Below are 8,853 nucleotides of genomic sequence, written 5' to 3'. Positions count from 1 at the left end.
TTGAGAATGGTCCCAGCAAGCTCTGGTCACATGAATTCCTCTCTTCCCTTCCCCTTCAGCACTTCCCCTAGGAACCAGCTACTGTGGGACCCCTCCTGCAAGACAGCTCACCCAGGAAGCTCCAGGGACTCCACCCTTTTGCCTCACTATTGCCCTGAGTCCTGGCAGCAGGAGGCACTTGTCTGGCCAGAGAGAGACCTCATGGCCCCTGGCATGACCCCTGGCATGACCCCTGAGTAGGTATTGAGGCCGCAGGGTCTTGGGCGTCTGGAGGCAGCTGGTTTGGCCCCTCTGCACTTCAGCTCCATGGCTGTGGCTAGACAGGCCCCCTGCTTCCAGAAAGGGTCAGAGCCTTTAGCAGGGAGGCAGCACAGCTGGGCTTAGACCTCAGGTCACTAAGTGAATCTGAGCAAGTCATTGAACAGTTTTCTGCCTTCTCCACCTGTAAGCCAGATATGATAAACGCCATCCCGCACTTAGTGACAAACACATGAAACAGTAGCTCCTGCCTCTGTAGCAGAGGTGACAGCCAAGGGCAGTCCTGTGCTATCTAGGTCTGGTAGCGGGGCAGCCTTGCCTCAGGTGAGGGCTGAGGGAGAGACTGAGGTGGAGCAGATGGCAGTGGTAACCAAACCAGTTCCCTTGCCTTGGGTGGGGACAGAGGAGAAGCACGGAAGCATCCGGAACTAAGCAATCAGGACAGGAGGCTCAAGCCTGGGTGAGTCAGGAGTCCAGGGGCTTTCTTCTCTTCCAACCCACTGTCTGCTGGTGTCTCGGCAAAAGCCAGCCACGGCCCTGCGCCATCCTTCAGACTCCAGGGTGAGCCCAGCCCAGCGACACAACAGAAACCAAGCGCCATGGGGGCTGGTGTCCTCCACCAGCATTTCTCCTCTGGTCACATCTGTGTCCTGATGGGACTTCTCCCTCCACTTTGGACCATCAGCTTTACAGTCCAGACCACCCTGCAGCCACCCTGTGGCCTCCTAGCTGCCCCAGTCTCTTGGGCAGGATGCCTTTTGAGCCTGTTGGGAGAGGCCTTGCCAAGAGAACAGTGCCCGGGGCAGGCAAGAGGACACAGTCTTTGGGAGCCAGAAGAGCAGGGAAAGGCTCCGTGTTAAGGTGGCCCCATGCTCGGAGGCTGTGCTGCCTTCTCTCTCCCTGACTGCCCAGGCATGGGGTGGCGTGGAGCAGGAGGCATCCTCTGGTGTTCCCTAGTAGCCCAGGCTGTGTGCAGGGGCTCCCATTTTGTGTCTCAGTTGCAGGAAGGCCATGAAAGGAGGAGGGGCTCATGGGACTGCTGAGAGGAAGGTGTGAAGAAAGAGAGTGTGGCCCTACATCAGTCCTTTAAAAAGCCTCTGTTACCTGAAAGGAGATCAAGCAGAGAGGAATGGTTGTGTATGTGTCCTACCAGGCAGGACAGGACAGAGGGAGGTCATTGTTACACACACATCTCCCCCTCCTTTCCTCCTTCCCCTCCACTTCCCTGTGAAGGCCTGGGGCAGGCTGTGGCCAGGCTCAGGCCCCGACTGTGGGGTACACACCAGGGAGGGCCACACCTCCCCACAGAAGGGGTGGAGTGGTCAGTGGAGCCAGCACTCTCTGCTGCTTCAACATCTCCGCCTGGAGCCAGCTGTCCCCTCTCTCCCAGGCTCCATCCGAACAAAAGGAAGGCACAGCCTGAGATCCGGCTCCCCATACCCCTCCATTCAGCACTCAGTTAGAGCTGGGTGGGGGCATGCCTGCCTTCACACGCTGCCTTATGGCTTTTGTGTCCCCAACAGCCCTCAGCCTCTGGCTGCTCTCCTTCCCAATAGTCACAAGATTTACCATGATAATAATAGGTTAAGACTTGAATAGTGTTTTCATCCTCTTTCATCTTCACTCTGTCTCACGTTATCTTATTTTTATCCTGATTACAGAAGAGGTACTACAGGTATTTTTACCCTGGTTTTACAGTCAAAGAAACTGAGGCACAGGCAGGTTTGCCCAAGGTCACATAACTGCTTAATAGGGTAGACAGGTGAAGTAACTGGATGTGTATCAGCCATGCCCTTTCCCCATGCCCCCGGCACTCCCCATGACAGCTCCCTGAATCCCAGCATTTTATTCTTTTGTAGGATTAGACCCAAGCATATAAATTCCTTTTTCCCTCTCTCCATTCCCACATCCTTTTATTTTCACATACTTACTATAGGCCTTGTAGGGACTCTGAACCAGACAAAGGCCAGGTACAGTGGCTCATGCCTGTAATCCCAATGCTTTGGGAGGCTAGGCGTTTTGAGACCAACCTGGGCAACAAAGCAAGACCCGGTCTCTATAAAAAATAAAAATGACCCGGGTATGCTGGTGTGCACCTGTAGTCCTAGCTACTTGGGAGGTTGAAGTAGGGGGAATCACTTGAGCCCAGGAGTTCGAGGTTACAATGAGCTGTAACTGCACTCGTCCTTTCTTTGGTTGACAGAGAAAGACTCTGTCTCTAGAAAAGAAAAAACTAAGACTGGTAGTCCTGGCCCTCATGGGGTCAATCATCCAGCTAGGCAGCCAAGTCCATCAGTAACAGAAGATGCTGAGGGATGAAGTCCAGAGCAGCAGAATCCCAGGGCCGCGGCATCTCAGTGCTTACCCTAAGCATTGAGGCCCAGAGCTGCTCCCGTCGGAGCATAGATTCATAGCCCCAGCTCCTCTGAGCCCTGCATAGCTCTGTCCCCTGAGATGGGGGTGCTCTCCCCTTACCACTGGCACAAGCCACCTGAGTAGCAGGCAGGTATGGTGGCTGGTGGCTGCAGCAAATTCCGACCTGGCAGTTGTCCTCAGCCCCTTTCTCCCTTCCACAGACCTATAGGCCAGAAAGTATATGTCTTTCCAAAATGTGTCCTAGTACCCCAACCCACACTCAGTATTGAGCTCCTCCTACATCGGCCAGGCCATGGATCTATACTAAGTAAGTGTCCACCCAGGCCTGTCCAGTTGCTGCAGCCAATTTAGGCACCCTCCTCTCAGATTCTGGACTCTTCAAGACCTGAGCCGTAGCCTTCTTGCAGCACAGTCTGCTGGCATCTGAGGGTGAAGGGGCTTGCAGGCCAGGACACAGGTGACTGCTGTCCCTCCCAGTGATGATAAAACTGGATCATCCTGAGAAGCCGAGTCTGACTCAGCTGCACTTAGAAAGAGTCTTCTCTCCCATGCCTGGGGGCCTTCCTAGAGCAGGTGCCTCGATGGGGTCAGGGGAGGATGCTGCTGGTGGTAGTTGGTAGAACACAGAGGAGCCTGGTGACTCCCAGAAGACAGAAGGTTAAGCTCACAGCTTGGACCCACTTTTTGTGCTAGGAGGTGTGGGATTCTGGTTGTGCGTGTGTATGTAGACTCTGACCAGTGTGCACCCTGGACCAGCGAGCTGGATGCTTCAGGCTTCACCCTGACTCTGCCTGCCTTGCTCTTGGCCCTTGGAGAGCACTCGGGTCTTGGTTTTCTCACTGGAGTGAGTTGTAGGCAGCTAGAGCTGTTTTGGACTGCTGAATGGAGGGCTGTACTGGCTTTCCTGGCACTTAGGTGATCCTAGCCAGCAGAGAGGTAGAGACAGGGTGCCTTTTTCGGGGGCCAGGACAACAGGATATTTTAAACTTACTTGACCACCCAGAAAAGTGTCCTGTCCACCAGAGTATAAGGCAGCATAGGGGATCCCATAGGTGGGCAGTATGCTGGGGCAGGGGGGCCTCTGTCTCTCAGTAGCCCTGGGCAAGGCAAGTGCCCTCCTCTCCCTGGGCCTCACTTTCCCCATTTAGAAACAGGAATTTGGATGAGAAATGTTTGAGGATCTATGAATTTGGCAACTCAGGGTGTCAAAAGGGCCCCTTTAAGCATCTTCCCAGTGGTGGCTTCCAGCCATGACTGCTCATGGGAGGGATAGTGAGCTGCAAGCACTGTTTCATTGGAAGGGTTCTCAGAGCTCCCTACCCCTGAGTGTTGCTCCCTGCTACCTGCCTGAGTGCATGACTGCTTGCCTTTTACTCTTTGAGTTCTAGTTGTCAGTAGAAAGCCCCTGTTATGTAGATACATAAGTTGGGAAGATTCTAATGGCCCAATTGTAGATTCTAATTAATATTTCTAATGGTCACTCTTAAAAGAATGGAAAAAGAAGAGCCTCAAGGCAATGGCATTAGGGGAATTTTAATGGCATGATCAGTGGCAAGGTCCAGAGATGATTACTTGGGTGGGAGAGTGTTACAGGGGTCCTGGGAAACAGGGCATCCAGGGTGGGAATCAGAGGGAGAGGTAGGTGGCCAGTTTCACCCTCTCAGCCTTGCTGGGGCTGAGTCCTGCAGGAGCAACCTGTGTCCTGGAGAGAGAGCCTGCACATGCAGGCTGGACTCTGATGGCCCAGGGAGAAGGTCAGCAATCTTTGTTTCTCTTCTCTGGTTCTTGACTCCATGCCAGGCAGCTGTGGATAATCTCATCAAATAGAGCACAAGGCTCAGGAGGCTGAGCCATGGAGTTGCTGCTCTTAGCTTAGCCCCATTGAAGCTTTTAGCTTCTCCCAGAGTAAAGCACTCTTCCTCAGGCTGCAGGACACAGCCCCAGAAAACGGGTGGTTCCTTTTGGCACCAAACCAGGTGAGTTAGATGGTGCGACTCATCAAAGGGCCATCCCCAAGACTTGAAAATACTGAGGGTGCACATGTTTTAAATGAAAATATATCTTTGGAATTATAAAATAAATATTACATCATAGAGACTGTAGATTAGAGAAACTGCCACCTTCTCACTATTGTCATTTTCAGAACTTTTTTTTTTTTTTTTGAGATGGAGTCTCGCTCTGTAGCCCAGGCTGGAGTGCAGTGGTACAATCTCGGCTCACTGCAAGCTCCACCTCCTGGGTTCACGCCATTCTCCTGCCTCAGCCTCCCGAGTAGCTGGGACTACAGGTACCTGCCACCACGCCCGGCTAGTTTTTTGTATTTTTAGTAGATGGGGTTTCACCATGTTAGCCAGGATGGTCTCAACCTCCTGACCTTGTGATCTGCCTGCCTTGGCCTCCCAAAGTGCTAGGATTATGGGTGTGAGCCACCGCCCCTGGCCCAGAACATTTTTATTTGTATTTTTAATTTTTATTTCTTTGAGACAGAGTCCTGTTCTGTTGCCCAGGCTGGAGTGCAGTGGTGAGATCTTGGCTGACTGCAGCCTCTACCTCCCAGGTTCCAGCAATTCTCCTGTCTCAGCCTCCTGAGTAGCTGGGATTACAGATGTGCATCATCACGCCCGGCTATTTTTGTATTTTTAGTAGAGACGGGTTTTTACCATGTTGGCCTGGCAGGTCTCGAAGTCCTGACCTCAGGTGATCTGCCTGCCTCAGCCTCCCAAAGTGCTGGGATTACAAGTGTGAGCCACTGTGCCCAGGCACAAAACATTGTTAATATTCATTTTTCAGGCCTTTCCTAACCATCCTATCTAAATTACACCCTTTGTGGCCCCCCTCTTTTTTTTTTAAACAAACATCTGGTCTTATGTATTAGGCACTGTTCTAAAACCTTTGCAAGTATTAACTTATTCTATCCTCACCATTGCCCTCTAAGGTACTCTTACTTGTTCTATTTTAGATCTACCGGGGAAATTGAGGCACAGAGGGGTGAGGGAACTTACCCAGGGTTGTACAGCTGGTGAGTGTCAGAATTGGGATTCAAACCCAGGCAGCTTGGCTTTAGAATCAACAGTCTGAGCTTTGTGTCCTGCTGCCCAGATCTGGCTGTAGATGCTCTTTATGTCTTTCTTTCCCTCCAGCTGCTGAGCTGCTCACTCTTTATCCACTTTGCTTATCACAGTGTCTGGCACAGAGTCGCACTCAAGTGCTATTTGTCAGGTGAATGAAGGAATGATGAGAAAGGGGGAATTTCCCATAACCCAACTACCTTAGCACAATAATTATGGTAATTTTGATAGATTGTAGATTTCAAATCATGGGTCAGGAACTGCTCCTGCCAGTCCTGTTGTCCCGTCATCGTCTTTCAGGCCAGAACAGCCCAGCTGCGCCAACATACCTGGGGCGAGAGGCAGCCCATGTTCCTCATGCCAGCGGCCAGCTGTGGGTTGGCCTCGGGCCTGTGTCTCCTTTGATCTTGCCCTTACTCACTCCCTCGCTGTCTCTCTGAGCCTCCTTATCGCTGTATGCCTGTCTTGTCCACCTCTCTTTGTTCTCATTGTGCCTCTACATGCTCTTTAAAGCCACTGGAGTTTGAGGACATGCAATAGTAATTTTCTAATCGTTACTGGGCAGTGTAAAACAAACATTAGCACAGCTGGCAGAGTGTAGGCAGGTGGTTCCTTTGGGATCCTAAAAAAGCAGGATACAGCTGAGAACTCTGTGACATCGTGGATTCAGAAACTGCTGGAACTATCCAATCCCTGTGGTGGCTGCCCCTTGTAGGGGTGGTGCCAAGGGTGGCTTGGGGGTTTAGGGCCTCCTAAATTTCCATTAGGCCCCAACAAATATACAATATAGCTAAAAAACAAAAAACAAAAAACAAAAAAACCCCCAGTGTATTTGTTACGAAAACGCAACTTCGAGATGAGTCTCTAGACCCCACAGTCCCCCTTTGGATAAACTCTGGAGCTTTACAGCTGCCAGAGATCCATTTGCTGTCCTCTGCTTTGCTAACCATCTTCACTGAGTCTTTAATAACAAGTGGGGCTGGAAGGCTGACCAGTGCCCTGATTCATTTTCATATTGAGTCATTGCAGGTCCCAGGCACAGGTTGATAATTATCTAACTGTTAGATTCTAACACACATTGGATGGCAATATAAAGGATCCATGAGGCAGGGTCCCCTTCTCAAAGAACTTCAGAGGAAAAGTTAAATGGCAGTGCAGGGGTTAACTGACACCATTGGCAGCAACTGATGGTCAGAGATGACTGTGCTGTGTCAAAGGCACACAGAACAAATATGCACAACCGAGTTCATAGGCAGGAGAGATCCTGTGGGCTGGAGAGAGGAGGTCAGGCTTTGTGGAAGAGTGAATTTGCCCCGGGGGCTGGAGGATGAGTAGGAGCTGGAAGCTGAGCAGGGAGGGTGGAGGAGGGTGTTCCAGGCTGAGGACCAGCATGGGGTGTGGCTGGCAGAACTAGAAGCGCAGCATGGGACTATGTGATGAGTGGGCCTAGCTGGGAGGTCTGACGGATATGCCCAGCCCAGGCAGTGAGTGTGATGCTGATGTCAGGGCTGCCCACAAACTTAAACAAAAGCCTGGGAACACAAACGTGGTATGCACCATGCTAACCAATGTGGGAAAGAAATCACACACGGAGCTGCTTCTAAGACACATTCAGTAAGATCAGACATGGGTGACCATCCTGCGCTTCTATCCTGTGGGCCAGGGCAGCACTCCCAGGGAGAATCGGCATCTTCAGGTGCCAGGGTCCCTTTGGGAGGTGAGTCTGGGCCTTGCCTGTGATGGGCCAGCTGCAGGGTCCTTCTGCACTCAGGTCCTCTGCTGAAATGATGTGACCTTGGTTTTGCAGGAGGGCGAGGATGGTAGAATAGGCTGGCCTGGGCAGGTGTCCCTTTTAGTTGTCCTCTGGGTAGTCTCTCTCATGGCCTGTTGATCCTGATAGACCCCAGAATACCTGTGGTAGCCCAGAGATGAATGAGGCCTACTTCAAACAATGGCCTAATGCTGGGGCTTAGCTGGCCTTTGTCCCACCAGAAACCAATCAGTTCCAGGAAGAGTTTTTCAGCCTGGCCTGAACCCTGCCAGTCCAATAACAGCATAGCCCCTGGCATGTGGTGAGCACTCGATAAATATTTAGCTGATGGAATTCCCACTCTCTACATCTCCGACAGCTGAGTGCCTCCCAAATCCTTGCCCAAGCAGCCTCACCCTCTTCCTCACTCTCCAAGCCTTCACAGAGGCCACAACTGCACCATCTCTGTTGCTATTCTCATCATCGAGACACCATCTACCATGCTTCTCCCTCCACTCTGTCCCTACCCCAGCTCTCCAGGACCCAGCCTACTGCGATTCCCAACTTGCTGGCTGGTCCCACTGTGGCTTCTTGGGAAGTCTGCAAGGATGGAAAGCCCATGTGAGTACCTAATGGCATGGGGTACTAAGAAAGAGGAGCAGCAGAGTTCTTGGTCCAGAACAGGCTAGCAGGGAAGAGAAAGCTGTCTGAAATCTATCTTAATGTATCTCTCTCTGTGTGTGTATATACACATATATGGACATCTAAGTTTATGAGGCATCTTTGCATGAATATATATGGATATATTTTCATTTATTGACTTAATGGATTTTTTCTGCCTTCGTCAGCATGTCTTTGGTTATAAAATCTGGGGTTTGGGAATCTGATCTGCGAAGAGGGAGCATGAGCAGCCGTGAGAAGGCATATCCCGATTCCCCACCCCTCAACCCTCAGCACCAGAGGCATTGAAGGAGAGGCAAGACAAGCACTTAGGGTTGTTTAGGGAGTTGCAACATCCTATGAGAAGTGGAACTAGATGACAATTGAGGTCCCTTTAATTCCAGTGAATTTAAATCTAGACTGCTTTGTACAGTAACCACACATGATTAAGTGGTGGTTGAAAGTGTGATGTTGTGGGGCAATGGAGCAACAGTGCTTATGAGAATGGCCCCTGGTCAGATGGATCTGGGTTGAGGCACAGCTGCATAACTTAATGATTGTATGCTTCTGGGCACGTCTCCTAGCCTTTCTGTGCCTCAGTTTCTTCATCTGTAAAATGAGGACAGCAATAATACCTATTAAGGTTGTAGTGAGAATCAATGAGATAACACATATGATAACACACGTGGTAAGTGCTCATTGAATGTTGCTGGTGGTTGTTAAGGCTGTTATTCTTGTTGA

The 8,853-nt window shown here is 51.0% G+C and overlaps 3 protein-coding genes across 6 annotated transcripts in view; 1 reads left to right on the top strand and 2 right to left on the bottom strand.

Annotated features, from left to right (window-relative positions):
* SLC48A1 (solute carrier family 48 member 1) overlaps window positions 1–8,853 on the bottom strand; it is a 1,155,028-nt gene that overhangs the window by 47,253 nt on the left and 1,098,922 nt on the right. The window lies entirely within an intron of this gene.
* The window catches only part of TMEM106C (transmembrane protein 106C), a 259,203-nt gene that overhangs the window by 239,203 nt on the left and 11,147 nt on the right, over window positions 1–8,853 (bottom strand). The gene's annotated exons all lie outside the window — the stretch shown is intronic.
* The window catches only part of RPAP3 (RNA polymerase II associated protein 3), a 71,527-nt gene continuing 63,848 nt past the window's right edge, over window positions 1,175–8,853 (top strand). Inside the window, exon 1 of the mRNA XM_050746895.1 lies at window positions 1,175–1,178. The gene's annotated coding sequence lies outside the window, so the exon portion shown is untranslated. The remainder of the gene's footprint in view (window positions 1,179–8,853) is intronic.

The sequence above is a fragment of the Macaca thibetana genome, chromosome 11, assembly GCF_024542745.1.
Source record: "Macaca thibetana thibetana isolate TM-01 chromosome 11, ASM2454274v1, whole genome shotgun sequence".
Lineage (NCBI taxonomy): Eukaryota > Metazoa > Chordata > Mammalia > Primates > Cercopithecidae > Macaca > Macaca thibetana.
The sequence above is the reverse complement of the archived record's forward strand: the minus strand, read 5'-3'. Positions and strand labels throughout refer to the sequence as shown.